Here is a 15,000-nt window from a genome sequence, read left to right on the forward strand (position 1 = left end):
AGAGTGCGAGAAAAGCGCTCCCAAATGGCCTAACAGTGGCAGCCAATCAGAGTGCGAGAAAAGCGCTCCCAATTGAGCTTGAGCTAGCTAGCTAGCTTGAGCTTGAGCTAGCTAGCTAGCTTGAGCTTGAGCTTGAGCTAGCTAGCTTGAGCTTGAGCTTGAGCTAGCTAGCTAGCTTGAGCTTGAGCTAGCTAGCTTGAGCTTGAGCTAGCTAGCTTGAGCTTGAGCTAGCTAGCAAGCTTGTGCTTGAGCTAGCTAGCTAGCTTGAGCTTGAGCTTGAGCTAGCTAGCTTGAGCTTGAGCTAGCTAGCTTGAGCTTGAGCTAGCTAGCTTGAGCTTGAGCTAGCTAGCAAGCTTGTGCTTGAGCTAGCTAGCTAGCTTGAGCTTGAGCTTGAGCTAGCTGGCTTGAGCTTGAGCTAGCTAGCTTGAGCTTGAGCTAGCTAGCTTGAGCTTGAGCTAGCTAGCTAGCTTGAACTTGAGCTAGCTAGCTAGCTTGAGCTTGAGCTAGCTAGCTAGCTTGAGCTTGAGCTAGCTAGCTAGCTTGAGCTTGAGCTTGAGCTAGCTAGCTTGAGCTTGAGCTTGAGCTAGCTAGCTAGCTGGAGCTTGAGCTAGCTAGCTTGAGCTTGAGCTAGCTAGCTTGAGCTTGAGCTAGCTAGCTAGCTTGAGCTTGAGCTAGCTAGCTAGCTTGAACTTGAGCTAGCTAGCTAGCTTGAGTTTGAGCTAGCTAGCTTGAGCTTGAGCTAGCTAGCTTGAGCTTGAGCTAGCTAGCTAGCTTGAACTTGAGCTAGCTAGCTAGCTTGAGCTTGAGCTAGCTAGCTAGCTTGAGCTTGAGCTAGCTAGCTAGCTTGAGCTTGAGCTTGAGCTAGCTAGCTTGAGCTTGAGCTTGAGCTAGCTAGCTAGCTTGAGCTTGAGCTAGCTAGCTTGAGCTTGAGCTAGCTAGCTTGAGCTTGAGCTAGCTAGCTAGCTTGAGCTTGAGCTAGCTAGCTAGCTTGAACTTGAGCTAGCTAGCTAGCTTGAGCTTGAGCTAGCTAGCTAGCTTGAGCTAGCTAGCTAGCTTGAGCTTGAGCTTGAGCTTGAGCTAGCTAGCTTGAGCTTGAGCTAGCTAGCTAGCTTGAGCTTGAGCTAGCTAGCCAGCTTGAGCTTGAGCTAGCTAGCTAGCTTGAGCTTGAGCTTGAGCTAGCTAGCTTGAGCTTGAGCTTGAGCTAGCTAGCTAGCTTGAGCTTGAGCTAGCTAGCTAGCTTGAGCTTGAGCTTGAGCTAGCTAGCTTGAGCTTGAGCTTGAGCTAGCTAGCTAGCTTGAGCTTGAGCTAGCTAGCTTGAGCTTGAGCTAGCTAGCTTGAGATTGAGCTAGCTAGCTAGCTTGTGCTTGAGCTAGCTAGCTAGCTTGAGCTTGAGCTTGAGCTAGCTGGCTTGAGCTTGAGCTAGCTAGCTTGAGCTTGAGCTAGCTAGCTTGAGCTTGAGCTAGCTAGCTAGCTTGAACTTGAGCTAGCTAGCTAGCTTGAGCTTGAGCTTGAGCTAGCTAGCTAGCTTGAGCTTGAGCTAGCTAGCTAGCTTGAGCTTGAGCTTGAGCTAGCTAGCTTGAGCTTGAGCTTGAGCTAGCTAGCTAGCTTGAGCTTGAGCTAGCTAGCTTGAGCTTGAGCTAGCTAGCTTGAGCTTGAGCTAGCTAGCTAGCTTGAGCTTGAGCTAGCTAGCTAGCTTGAACTTGAGCTAGCTAGCTAGCTTGAGCTTGAGCTAGCTAGCTAGCTTGAGCTAGCTAGCTAGCTTGAGCTTGAGCTTGAGCTTGAGCTAGCTAGCTTGAGCTTGAGCTAGCTAGCTAGCTTGAGCTTGAGCTAGCTAGCTAGCTTGAGCTTGAGCTAGCTAGCTAGCTTGAGCTTGAGCTTGAGCTAGCTAGCTTGAGCTTGAGCTTGAGCTAGCTAGCTAGCTTGAGCTTGAGCTAGCTAGCTTGAGCTTGAGCTAGCTAGCTTGAGCTTGAGCTAGCTAGCTAGCTTGAGCTTGAGCTAGCTAGCTAGCTTGAGCTTGAGCTAGCTGGCTTGAGCTTGAGCTAGATAGCTTGAGCTTGAGCTAGCTAGCTAGCTTGAGCTAGCTAGCTAGAGCTCGACCTATGAAAAGCTGCGCAAACACTTATTCTATAATAATTGCGAAAATTAAAAATTTCACAAGTGAAAAGCTGCATAAACAGTAATTCTATGTGTGGGGCATTATTAGGGGGAGGTGTCTTGTCAAAATATGGCTGGACTAAAGACCTCAACCCAGATAGGGTGGAAGGCCCTATGATCGGTCTGTTACTAATCGGTGACCGATAAAGACCTGACCAAGGCCTGTAGTAAGCTTGGTTAGGCATTACAGGAGATAACACTAAGACCGAGGGGTCTTAGAGAGCCCTCTAGCGGGGCGAATAGAGCTAGATCGAGCCTTGGGAAAGCTAGATCGAGCAGGACTGAAGCTAAAGGATAGACCGAGAGGTCTGTCTGGTCCTCCTAGAGAGGCCAAGAGAAAGTACGAGAAGCCAACTAAAGCTTGATCGGGCCTTCAGCAAGCACGACCGAGCTGTACCGGAGCTAACACTAAGACCGAGGGGTCTTAGAGAGCCCTCTAGCGGGGCGAATAGAGCTAGATCGAGCCTTGGGAAAGCTAGATCGAGCAGGACTGAAGCTAAACGATAGACCGAGAGGTCTGTCTGGTCCTCCTAGAGAGGCCAAGAGAAAAAACGAGAAGCTAACTAAAGCTTGATCGGGCCTTCAGCAAGCACGACCGAGCTGTACCGGAGCTAACACTAAGACCGAGGGGTCTTAGAGAGCCCTCTAGCGGGGCGAATAGAGCTTGATCAAGCCTTGGGCAAGCTAGATCGAGCAGGACTGAAGCTAAGCAAGAGACCGAGAGGTCTGTCTGGTCCTCCTAGAGAGGCCAAGAGAAAGTACGAGAAGCCAACTAAAGCTTGATCGGGCCTTCAGCAAGCACGACCGAGCTGTACCGGAGCTAACACTAAGACCGAGGGGTCTTAGAGAGCCCTCTAGCGGGGCGAATAGAGCTAGATCGAGCCTTGGGAAAGCTAGATCGAGCAGGACTGAAGCTAAACGATAGACCGAGAGGTCTGTCTGGTCCTCCTAGAGAGACCAAGAGAAAGTACGAGAAGCTAACTAAAGCTTGATCGCGCCTTCAGCAAGCACGATTGAGCAAGACCGGAGCTAACACTAAGACCGAAGTGTCTTAGAGAGCCCTCTGGTGGGGCGAATAGAGCTAGATCGAGCCTTGGGAAAGCTAGATCGAGTAAGATTGAAGCTGAAAGAGTGTCAGAGGAGCAAATGAACCTCCAAAAAGTGAAAATCAAATTTTAGAAAAAACACAAGTTAAATACTGCATGGACAGTATTTCTATGTGTGGGGCATTATTAGGGGGAGGTGTCTTGTCAAAATATGGCTGGACTAAAGACCTCAACCCGGATAGGGTGGAAGGCCCCATGATCGGTCTGTTACTAATCGGTGACCGATAAAGACCTGACCAAGGCCTGTAGTAAGCTTGGTTAGGCATTACAGGAGTTAACACTAAGACCGAGGGGTCTTAGAGAGCCCTCTAGCGGGGCGAATAGAGCTAGATCGAGCCTTGGGAAAGCTAGATCGAGCAGGACTGAAGCTAAGCAAGAGACCGAAAGGTCTGTCTGGTCCTCCTAGAGAGGCCAAGAGAAAGTACGAGAAGCTAACTAAAGCTTGATCAGGCCTTCAGCAAGCACGACCGAGCTGTACCGGAGCTAACACTAAGACCGAGGGGTCTTAGAGAGCCCTCTAGCAGGGCGAATAGATCTAGATCGAGCCTTGGGAAAGCTAGATCGAGCAGGACTGAAGCTAAACGATAGACCGAGAGGTCTGTCTGGTCCTCCTAGAGAGGCCAAGAGAAAGTACGAGAAGCTAACTAAAGCTTGATCGGGCCTTCAGCAAGCACGACCGAGCTGTACCGGAGCTAACACTAAGACCGAGGGGTCTTAGAGAGCCCTCTAGCAGGGCGAATAGAGCTAGATCGAGCCTTGGGAAAGCTAGATCAAGCAGGACTGAAGCTAAACGATAGACCGAGAGGTCTGTCTGGTCCTCCTAGAGAGGCCAAGAGAAAGTACGAGAATCTAACTAAAGCTTGATCGGGCCTTCAGCAAGCACGACCGAGCTGTACCGGAGCTAACACTAAGACCGAGGGGTCTTAGAGAGCCCTCTAGCAGGGCGAATAGAGCTAGATCGAGCCTTGGGAAAGCTAGATCGAGCAGGACTGAAGCTAAACGATAGACCGAGAGGTCTGTCTGGTCCTCCTAGAGAGGCCAAGAGGAAGTACGAGAAGCTAACTAAAGCTTGATCGCGCCTTCAGCAAGCACGATTGAGCAAGACCGGAGCTAACACTAAGACCGAAGTGTCTTAGAGAGCCCTCTAGTGGGGCGAATAGAGCTAGATCGAGCCTTGGGAAAGCTAGATCGAGTAAGATTGAAGCTGAAAGAGTGTCAGAGGAGCAAATGAACCTCCAAAAAGTGAAAATCAAATTTTAGAAAAAAACACAAGTTAAATACTGCATGGACAGTAATTCTATGTGTGGGGCATTATTAGGGAGAGGTGTCTTGTCAAAATATGGCTGGACTAAAGACCTCAACCCGGATAGGGTGGAAGGCCCTATGATTGGTCTGTTACTAATCGGTGACCGATAAAGACCTGACCAAGGCCTGTAGTAAGCTTGGTTAGGCATTACAGAAGATAACACTAAGACCGAGGGGTCTTAGAGAGCCCTCTAGCGGGGCGAATAGAGCTTGATCAAGCCTTGGGCAAGCTAGATCGAGCAGGACTGAAGCTAAACGATAGACCGAGAGGTCTGTCTGGTCCTCCTAGAGAGGCCAAGAGAAAGTACGAGAATCTAACTAAAGCTGGGTCGGGCCTTCAGCAAGCACGACCGAGCAGTACCGGAGCTAACACTAAGACCGAGGGGTCTTAGAGAGCCCTCTAGTGGGGCGAATAGAGCTAGATCGAGCCTTGGGAAAGCTAGATCGAGCAGGACTGAAGCTAAACGATAAACCGAAAGGTCTGACGGGTCCTCATAAGAGGCATGGAGAAAGATCTGATACTAAAGTACCTCTCGGAAGTAATAAAATATGCCTGATGAAGCCGGGTATGATGTTTGTTGTTTGATGGCATTCATCGATTAGGTCTGGTGGATTCCCCATTACTCCGAGTGGTACTAGTAGAGGCTCCTACAGGGGTGAGCAAAGCGAGATCAAGCCTTAGGCAAGCTAGATCGAGCAGAACTGAAGCTGAAAAGCAAAATAAATGACAGGTCTGTCCAAATCAATAAACTTGAAATCCAGTGTGGTCACCACGGGTCACGAGGTGAATTCCTAGCGATTGTCTGCTGAACGTATAGGAAGGCCCGAAACGAACGATAATTTCATTGCACAGTGGAGATACTATACGTTCAGGAGTAGCATACATCGGGTTTGATCTATGATCATGTCTGGTCTCCGAGGATCCACCGGGTTACCAACTGGCACCGCTGTACTGGGTGTAAAACTGGGCCACCTGAAGTCCCGGGTGTAAAACTAGGTGCCTCTGTGCCAAAGTAGCGGCTTGCGTAGTGCATTATGCCTCCGGCTTGCGAAATGGTTATAAGCAATAACAACAGGACGCCGCGGGGTGTTCACTTAAAGGAGTAACGTTCTCTCAAGGGAGGGGATCTAAAAATCTTGATAAAACATTTATTCTATGCAAAATTTGTGCGCAAATTTTGCAAAGTAAAAAGCTGCACTGTAGCAAATTCTATGTGTGTAGCATTATTAGGGAAGTGTTGTTTGATGGCACCTCTCTACTTGATGCACCAAAGAACTACCTTGATGGCTCATGACCGCTGGTAATCTGTCGTCGCTAGTAGTTCGGAACTGAGAACAAATATGTTCGCAAATTACAACAATTATACAGCATATTGCTGAATAAAGCAGAACCGAATAATACTCAGTGACTTTACACCAAGACTGACTAATGTCTGGATTGTATCGTCCTACTCGAGTAAGGCGAAGAAAAGCTAGAAAGATACGCTTTTCACAAAGCAGGCTTAATGCATGCAAACCAAGGAGGAAGGAGTGATGCCCCTCCTTATAATAAGCAGAACCAAATAAAGAACAGACAGCATCATCTGTACAGTGACCAAGAAGAGGTGAAACTTCTGTATGTGAAAAGGCAATTTGAGCGAGATTTATTAGCAGACTAGTATTATGTTGTTTCTAGTAGGCGAAAGCCGAAACATCAACATGTGAAAATCTGATATTAAATCCTCAATCATTTTCCCTAGTATTATACAGCTATGAGTAACCTTAATTGGACACGGCAATTATTGCTGACCGGTGAAACTTTCGCATGGGAAAGACACACACACTTCTTGACAAAGCAATAAGTATTATGCTGTTTCTAGTACGCGAAAGCAGAAACATCAGCATGTGAAAGTTGTGAAGTTGAAGAATTTTTGTGTTGAGTACGATGTTGTTACTAGTAACCATGTCGACAGCTGAGAACTGTTCTCTAACCAATAGAAGGTGAAACTTCTGTATGTGAAAAGGCAATTTGAGCGAGATTTCTTAGCAGACTAGTATTATGTTGTTTCTAGTAGGCGAAAGCCGAAACATCAACATGTGAAAATCTGATATTAAATCCTCAATCATTTTCCCTAGTATTATACAGCTACTAGTAGCCGTAATTGGTCAGGGAAACATTGTTGACCGGTGAAACTTCACATGGGAAAGACACACAAATTACTTGACAAAACAATAAGTATTATGCTGTTTCTAGTATGCGAAAGCAGAAACATCAGCATGTGAAAGTTGTGAAGTTGAAAAGTTTTTGTGTTGAGTACGGTGTTGTTACTAGTAACCATGTCGACAGCTGGAAAGCTGTTCTCTAACCAATAAAAGGTAAAACTTCTGTATCTGAAGAGGCGGCGTGATTGAGATTTTTAACAGACTAGTATTATGTTGTTTCTAGTAGGCGAGAGCCGAAACATCGACATGTGAACATCTGGTTTTTAAATCATGAGTCAATTCTCCCTAGTATGATACAGTTGTTAGCCGGTATTGGTAACAGTAGAACAGAGATTTGGAGGGCAAAACCTGCTCATGGGAAATGCTCACAGAGCGCTATCTACCAGTACACATAGTATTATGCTGTTTCTAGTACGCGCGAGCCGAAACATCAGCATGTGAAATGTGTAATCGTGGGTAACTCTAAGTGTGTAGAGTACTGTGTAGTAACTAGTAGCCATGCCAAAGCATGCATTGAAACTCTTCGTGATTTAAAAAGCTCAAAGCAAGATTGACGAGGCCGCAAGGCTATGTCTTTCTAAATTCGAACAAATCGAAAGATTGTTCAAAGTACAATTAAACTGATTGATCCTGTCAGTTGCCATATGCTTGTCTGAAAGACTAAGCCATGCATGTGCAAGCGAAGCTTGAAAAAGTGGAACCGCGAATGGCTCATTAAATCAGTTACTATCTATTAGTTGATTTGCAAGCTAAATGAATAACTGCGGTAACCCTGCAGCTAATGCATGCTGATTGTCCGACACTGTCGGAGACTTTTACAAGACTACACCGGGTGATTTGCTAAGTACAGACACATCCCGTGATGAGTCCTAGTAACTGAAAGATCCCAGATAGCTTCGGCTTGGGGACGGAACTTCCGAATTTCTGACCTATCAACCTATGATGGTAGTGTAACGGACTACCATGGTTGTGACGGGTAACGGGGAATCAGGGTTCGATTCCGGAGAGGGAGCCTTAGAAACGGCTACCACATCCAAGGAAGGCAGCAGGCACGCAAATTACCCACTCTCCGCACGAGGAGGTAGTGACTAGAAATAATGATATGAACCTTTATGGTTTGTAATCAGAATGGAATGGACTTAAAAGCTCCATTGATGAACGAGTAGAGGGCAAGTCTGGTGCCAGCAGCCGCGGTAATACCAGCCTCTACAAGCGTATGCAATAGTTGCTGCGTTTAAAAAGCTCATAGTTGGATCTGTTTGAGTAGAACGGCAACATGGTCTTCAGTTAAATCTGTTGACTCGTTCCGCTCATCCTTCGCATCGAAGAAATAGTTTGCACTTAAATGTGACGAACTGTGGAAACGGTGTTTTCACCCTGAGAAAATTAGAGTGTTCAAAGCATCCTTTGGGATCGAATAATAAAGCATGGAATAATGGAGAATGACCCGCTACTCGATTGATGCCGGTTGGCTGAGTGCGGTAATGATTGAAAGGAACAGACGGGGGCATTTGTATTGCTACGTTAGAGGTGAAATTCTTGGATCGTGGCAAGACAAACTACTGCGAAAGCATTTGCCAAGAATGTTTTCATTAATCAAGAACGAAAGTCAGAGTATTGAAGAGGATTAGATACCCTCGTAATTCTGACCATAAACTATACCAACCTACAATTTGTCAAAGTCGATCTTGACTTGGCAAGAGATTAACCGGGAAACCAAAGTTTATTGGTTCCGGGGGAAGTATGGTTGCAAAATCGAAACTTAAAGGAATTGACGGAAGGGCACCACCAGGAGTGGAGCCTGCGGCTTAATTTGACTCAACACGGGAAAACTCACCCGGTCCAGACATCTTAAGGATTGACAGATTGAATATCTTTCATGATTATATGGGCGGTGGTGCATGGCCGTTCTTAGTTAGTGGAGTGATCTGTCTGGTTAATTCCGATAACGAACGAGATCTTCTCCATCTAAATAATGAAATTCACTATATGTGAATTCAAACACTTCTTAGAGGAACTATGCGGAATTAAATACCGCAGATGAAGTGAGGCTATAACAGGTCTGTGATGCCCTTAGATGTTCTGGACTGCACGCGCGCTACACTGTGTACTTTTAGATTGAGTACTCAGCCCTTGGTCCGAAATGGACTGGGCAATCAGAGAAAAGTACAGCGCTTCAAGGGGATCGTCTGTTGTAACTTGCAGACGTGAACCAGGAATTCCTGGTACTTATGAGTCAACAACTCATAGGGATTACGTCCCTGCCCTTTGTACACACCGCCCGTCGCTACTACTGATTGGATAGTTAAGCAAGAATTGCAAATTCCTACTGTTGGGACTTCGGTCTCCGGCAACGGGATGAAGCGGATCGAGCTTAATTGTCTAGAGGAAGTAAAAGTCGTAACAAGGTTTCCGTAGGGGAACCTGCGGAAGGATCAGTGATTGATTCCTTCGGGCATGGCTGCTGGTAGAGGCCATGTCTGTAGTGCGCATGACGCTCTGTCGCTAGAGATTGCTTGGCAACCAATCTCGAATTATGTATCGAGCTCAAAAACTACTTGTGTGGATACATAGTTCAGCAGTCATGGCAAGGGACTGCTTAAAGGGAGACTAGTTAGCAAAAGCAGCCTAGCAGAACTGCAGCTATCTAGATCTCAGAAGCTGGGTTATAGAAGCCCAGCTATAGACTTGTGAATGAGAAAGGCCTAAAAAGGTCCACAAGTCGCGTGGTTAGAACCGACACGCAAAAATCCCAGCGAGTGACAGAGCGTTGCGCTGTTCAGTGGGAAAGAGTTGAGCTACTCGGGGCGCCCACTGAACTTGCTCCGAGCCAAAGGCTCGAAAAAACACAGCTTAGCCTCAGATCCTTTACATAGAAGGCTAGCTAAAATAAACTTACCTTGGACGAGGGTAAAGTTTAGTCAGTTCTTAGGGGAGAGTAATCCACAGCTTCTCGCCCTCTGAACATTCTCCCAGATATGTAGGTCTGGGAGAGTCTCCTCCTGTTCTTCGGAATCTGGAGGTAGACAAAGACAGTACGATACGATCTTGCATCGGGATGACTAACCGATAATGATCATAATCTGACAATTTTTCCGGCTTGAGGCACCGGAGTCAGATTAAAGACACATACTGAACTAAAGGCGTATGTGCAAAGCTTGTCGGAGTGTAGAGAGTCAAGCTGAGTTGACTCGTCACGTGGTGATGACAACAGCCATGTGCAAAACACTCACAACTTTATCGTCTATGTGGAAAAGGTTGCTAACAGCGCTCTCTATGAGAGGCCCTCGCATATAACTATACGAGGAAAAGGCGATAGAGTTGTTTGAATGTGGGGCAGGTTCATCGACAAGCTAAGTTGATCACATTCTTGTTGTGGCATCCTACTAGAATTGGTCACGGTCTGCACCAACTCTCCCCAAGTTGGCCAGACTTAAAACTAGAAATAAGGTTTGCAGCTATGTGAACCTAGAAACTGTAAAGGAGTTGAAAGAACTTAAAGGAATTGAAAGAGGCCTTGAGGTATATCCTCTTGGTAAAGACCCACAAAAGCTCACAAAAGTGGCTTCGAAGGGCAAAACTGGTTCATCCAAAACAATTGGAGAGCTTAAAGCAGAACCAATTCGAATGAAACACTATTGGTGAAACTTCATCATGAGAACGTCACAAGCTGATCACGCTCTATGATATGACTAGTATTATGTTGCTTCTAGTAGGCTAAGCGCAAGCCGAAACATCAACATGTGAAAGTCGTAGAATTTTGCAATCAAACTGTGGCTAGTACTGTGATGTTACTAGTAACCTGGTGTTCCGTCATATGGCCAAGAGAGCATTTGAAGGCGAAACTTCTGCATGGGAAAGCTGCATCATGATCAAAATTTTATATCGAGTATTATGTTGACGTTAGTAGGCCTTGGCCGAAAACGCAGCATGTGAAAGGTATAGATAAAAGTTATTGTTGCAGTCAGTACTGTGTAGTTACTAGTAGCTGGATTTAAGCTCAAAATGAGACACTGTTGGTGAAACTTCATCATGAGAATGTCACAAGCTGATCAAGCTCTATGATATGACTAGTATTATGTTGCTTCTAGTAGGCTAAGCGCAAGCCGAAACATCAACATGTGAAAGTCGTAGAATTTTGCGATCAAATTGTGGCTAGTACTGTGATGTTACTAGTAACCTTGTGTTACGTCATATGGCCAAGAGAGCATTTGAAGGCGAAACTTCTGCATGGGGAAGCTGCATCATGAACAAAAGTTTATATCGAGTATTATGTTGACATTAGTAGGCCCTGGCCGAAAGCGCAGCATGTGAAAGGTATAGATAAAAGTTATCGTTGCAGTCAGTACTGTGTAGTTACTAGTAGCTGGATTTAAGCTCGAAATGAGACACTGTTGGTGAAACTTCATCATGAGAACGTCACAAGCTGATCACGCTCCATGATATGACTAGTATTATGTTGCTTCTAGTAGGCTAAGCGCAAGCCGAAACATCAACATGTGAAAGTCGTAGAATTTTGCGATCAAATTGTGGCTAGTACTGTGATGTTACTAGTAACCTTGTGTTACGTCATATGGCCAAGAGAGCATTTGAAGGCGAAACTTCTGCATGGGGAAGCTGCATCATGAACAAAAGTTTATATCGAGTATTATGTTGACGTTAGTAGGCCCTGGCCGAAAGCGCAGCATGTGAAAGGTATAGATAAAAGTTAGCGTTGCAGTCAGTACTGTGTAGTTACTAGTAGCTGGATTTAAGCTCGAAATGAGACACTGTTGGTGAAACTTCATCATGAGAACGTCACAAGCTGATCACGCTCTATGATATGACTAGTATTATGTTGCTTCTAGTAGGCTAAGCGCAAGCCGAAACATCAACATGTGAAAGTCGTAGAATTTTGCAATCAAACTGTGGCTAGTACTGTGATGTTACTAGTAACCTTTTCTTACGTCATATGGCCAAGAGAGCATTTGAAGGCGAAACTTCTGCATGGGGAAGCTGCATCATGAACAAAAGTTTATATCGAGTATTATGTTGACGTTAGTAGGCCCTGGCCGAAAGCGCAGCATGTGAAAGGTATAGATAAAAGTTATCGTTGCAGTCAGTACTGTGTAGTTACTAGTAGCTGGATTTAAGCTCGAAGTGAGACACTGTTGGTGAAACTTCATCATGAGAACGTCACAAGCTGATCACGCTCTATGATATGACTAGTATTATGTTGCTTATAGTAGGCTAAGCGCAAGCCGAAACATCAACATGTGAAAGTCGTAGAATTTTGCGATCAAATTGTGGCTAGTACTGTGATGTTACTAGTAACCTTGTGTTACGTCATATGGCCAAGAGAGCATTTGAAGGCGAAACTTCTGCATGGGGAAGCTGCATCATGAACAAAAGTTTTATCGAGTATTATGTTGACGTTAGTAGGCCCTGGCCGAAAGCGCAGCATGTGAAAGGTATAGATAAAAGTTAGCGTTGCAGTCAGTACTGTGTAGTTACTAGTAGCTGGATTTAAGCTCGAAATGAGACACTGTTGGTGAAACTTCATCATGAGAACGTCACAAGCTGATCACGCTCTATGATATGACTAGTATTATGTTGCTTCTAGTAGGCTAAGCGCAAGCCGAAACATCAACATGTGAAAGTCGTAGAATTTTGCAATCAAACTGTGGCTAGTACTGTGATGTTACTAGTAACCTTTTCTTACGTCATATGGCCAAGAGAGCATTTGAAGGCGAAACTTCTGCATGGGGAAGCTGCATCATGAACAAAAGTTTATATCGAGTATTATGTTGACGTTAGTAGGCCCTGGCCGAAAGCGCAGCATGTGAAAGGTATAGATAAAAGTTATCGTTGCAGTCAGTACTGTGTAGTTACTAGTAGCTGGATTTAAGCTCGAAGTGAGACACTGTTGGTGAAACTTCATCATGAGAACGTCACAAGCTGATCACGCTCTATGATATGACTAGTATTATGTTGCTTATAGTAGGCTAAGCGCAAGCCGAAACATCAACATGTGAAAGTCGTAGAATTTTGCGATCAAACTGTGGCTAGTACTTTGATGATGCTTGTAGCCAACCGAATTGGTTGAAAAGCCCAATAAGTAAGCTAACTTGGGAGAGCTTGTTGGAAACCAAATGCTACTAGATTGGTCCAAATACATCCTTCAACAGGGGATCACTTGGCTCGCTTTACGAAGAGGAGCACAGCTATATGTGTTAATTCGGTATGAATCGCAAGATTTGTTTACCGACCTCTCTAACGCAAAAGGCGGTCTCGGCTTCGGCTGTTGACTGCGTCCGATTCAGGGTTATATAACTCTCGATTGAACACATTGATGTTCTATTGTTGGTGCTTCCAATAAAATTGGAACACTTAAAGCAGAACCGATTCAAATAATAGCATTCTGATCAATGATTGCATTCCTTGATCAAGAACTGCTGGAGTCATTGTGATGGCGAATTTTCTTCATAAGAAAATTGCAAAGAGACGGAACTTAATGAGACTAGTATTATGTTGTTTCTAGTAAGCGGAAGCTGAAACAGCAACATGTGAAAATCAAGTTTTGTTCAATGATCTCGAGGCGATAAGTACTATGAAGCAAATAGTAGCCTAAGCATGACTCAGATTTGAGACAGTCAAAAAGACTGGCGAAACTTCTTCACATGAAAGTTACATAGAGAACTACAAATGTATACAGCGAGTATTATGTTGTTTCTAGTAGGCGAAAGCTGAAACATCAACATGTGAAAGTTGTCTGCAAACTGTAGAACGATATGTGATTAGTACTGTGCTGTTACTAGTAGCCAGTCTGACTGTAGAAGCCAAGACAAAGGGAAACTAATGCATCTGAAAAGGACAAGTTATGGAAAGGTATGCACGATAAGTATTATGTTGTTTCTAGTAAGCGGCAGCTGAAACATCAAACATGTGAACGTCGTTGTGTACAGTAACCTAGAACTATATAGTCCTTAGTAACGTGCATTTACTAGTACCTGTAATTGGTATTCAGACTCAGGCAGTTTGGAATAGTTTGGCAAAGATGCACCAGAGAAAACTGGGATTTGATACAGAAATTGTTGAATACAAGTATTATGCTGCTTCTAGTAGGTTGAATCCGAAACATCAGCATGTGAAAATTGAAAACATTTCTGGTTCGAATTGTCACAAGTATTTGGTGATCTGAGTAGCCAAACTCACTACAACGCCAATTGAAGGCAAAAAATTCTCAACGGGAAAAGCTATTCTCATTGAATGAGCTAACAAGACGAGTATTATGTTGCTTCTAGTAGGCGAAAGCCAAAACATCAACATGTGAAAGTCTTGCTGAACAAATTTAATGTTGTTGAGCTCAGTACCGTGTGAATTAGTAGCCATAATTGGCGAGCGAAAATTGAACTGGCGAAACTTCGTCTTTGGAAAATTGCAGATGCCGAGCACTTATTTTGCAACGAGTATTATGTTGACTGTAGTAAGCGAAAGCCGAAACAGCAACATGTGAAAGCTGTTGAAATTTGTGGTCATTTTGCAATAAGTACAAGGAGTGTAACTAGTAGCCAGGTCAAAATTTGGGATAAGAATGAGCAAAAATTCTGCATGAGAACAGTGAAATTATGAAACTAAATTACAAAGACTAGTATTATGTTGTTTCGAGTACGCGAAAGCGGAAACATCAACATGTGAACGTTTGTAACGAAGTTTCGTTAATTTTCAGCCTAGTACTGAGCAAGAACGAGTAGCCTCATCTCCAATCCCACGCAAAATGTAGTTGAAATATGTGAGTGAACCTTATTCACGGTGAGGGTTCCCGAGGTCTGTATTGCAGCGAGTATTATGTTGCTTCTAGTAAGCGAAAGCTGAAACAACAACATTTGAAAGTTGGAATTAATGACTGAATGGAAACTTCGACCTGTGTTTGATAGTAGTAGCGAACAAAACTGCTGAATCGGTTTCTGTCTCATATTGGTCAGTGAACCAAATTAAGAGACAATCAACTACATAACCTGAATTGGGCGAGAGAACCCCCTTAACTTAAGCATATCAGTAAGGGGAGGAAAAGAAATCAACTGAGAATCCCTTAGTAATGGCGAATGAACAGGGAAAAGCTCATCGGGAAGAGAAATGGCAACATTTCTCGGTGTCCGGTATGGTTTGATGCTAGACTGGTGAATTTGTCCTGATGTCTACTGGAAAGTAGCATCAAAGAAGGTGAAAATCCTGTAAAGGTCATTTTCGATAC

General features: G+C 44.6%; 1 non-coding gene and 1 pseudogene across 1 annotated transcript in view; both read left to right on the forward strand.

Moving 5' to 3' along the window:
* The first annotated feature begins 12,922 nt into the window (after positions 1 to 12,922).
* LOC142356636 (5.8S ribosomal RNA) lies at positions 12,923 to 13,074 on the forward strand (annotated as a pseudogene).
* A 1,685-nt stretch (positions 13,075 to 14,759) lies between these two features.
* Positions 14,760 to 15,000, forward strand: part of LOC142356632 (large subunit ribosomal RNA) — a 3,524-nt gene continuing 3,283 nt past the window's right edge. The window contains exon 1 of the ribosomal RNA XR_012761458.1: positions 14,760 to 15,000. This exon is cut by the window's right edge and continues 3,283 nt beyond it. This is a non-coding gene — a ribosomal RNA (large subunit ribosomal RNA).

This window comes from Convolutriloba macropyga, unplaced genomic scaffold, assembly GCF_964194025.1.
Source record: "Convolutriloba macropyga unplaced genomic scaffold, txConMacr16.3 SCAFFOLD_1323, whole genome shotgun sequence".
NCBI classification, from domain to species: Eukaryota; Metazoa; Xenacoelomorpha; order Acoela; family Convolutidae; genus Convolutriloba; species Convolutriloba macropyga.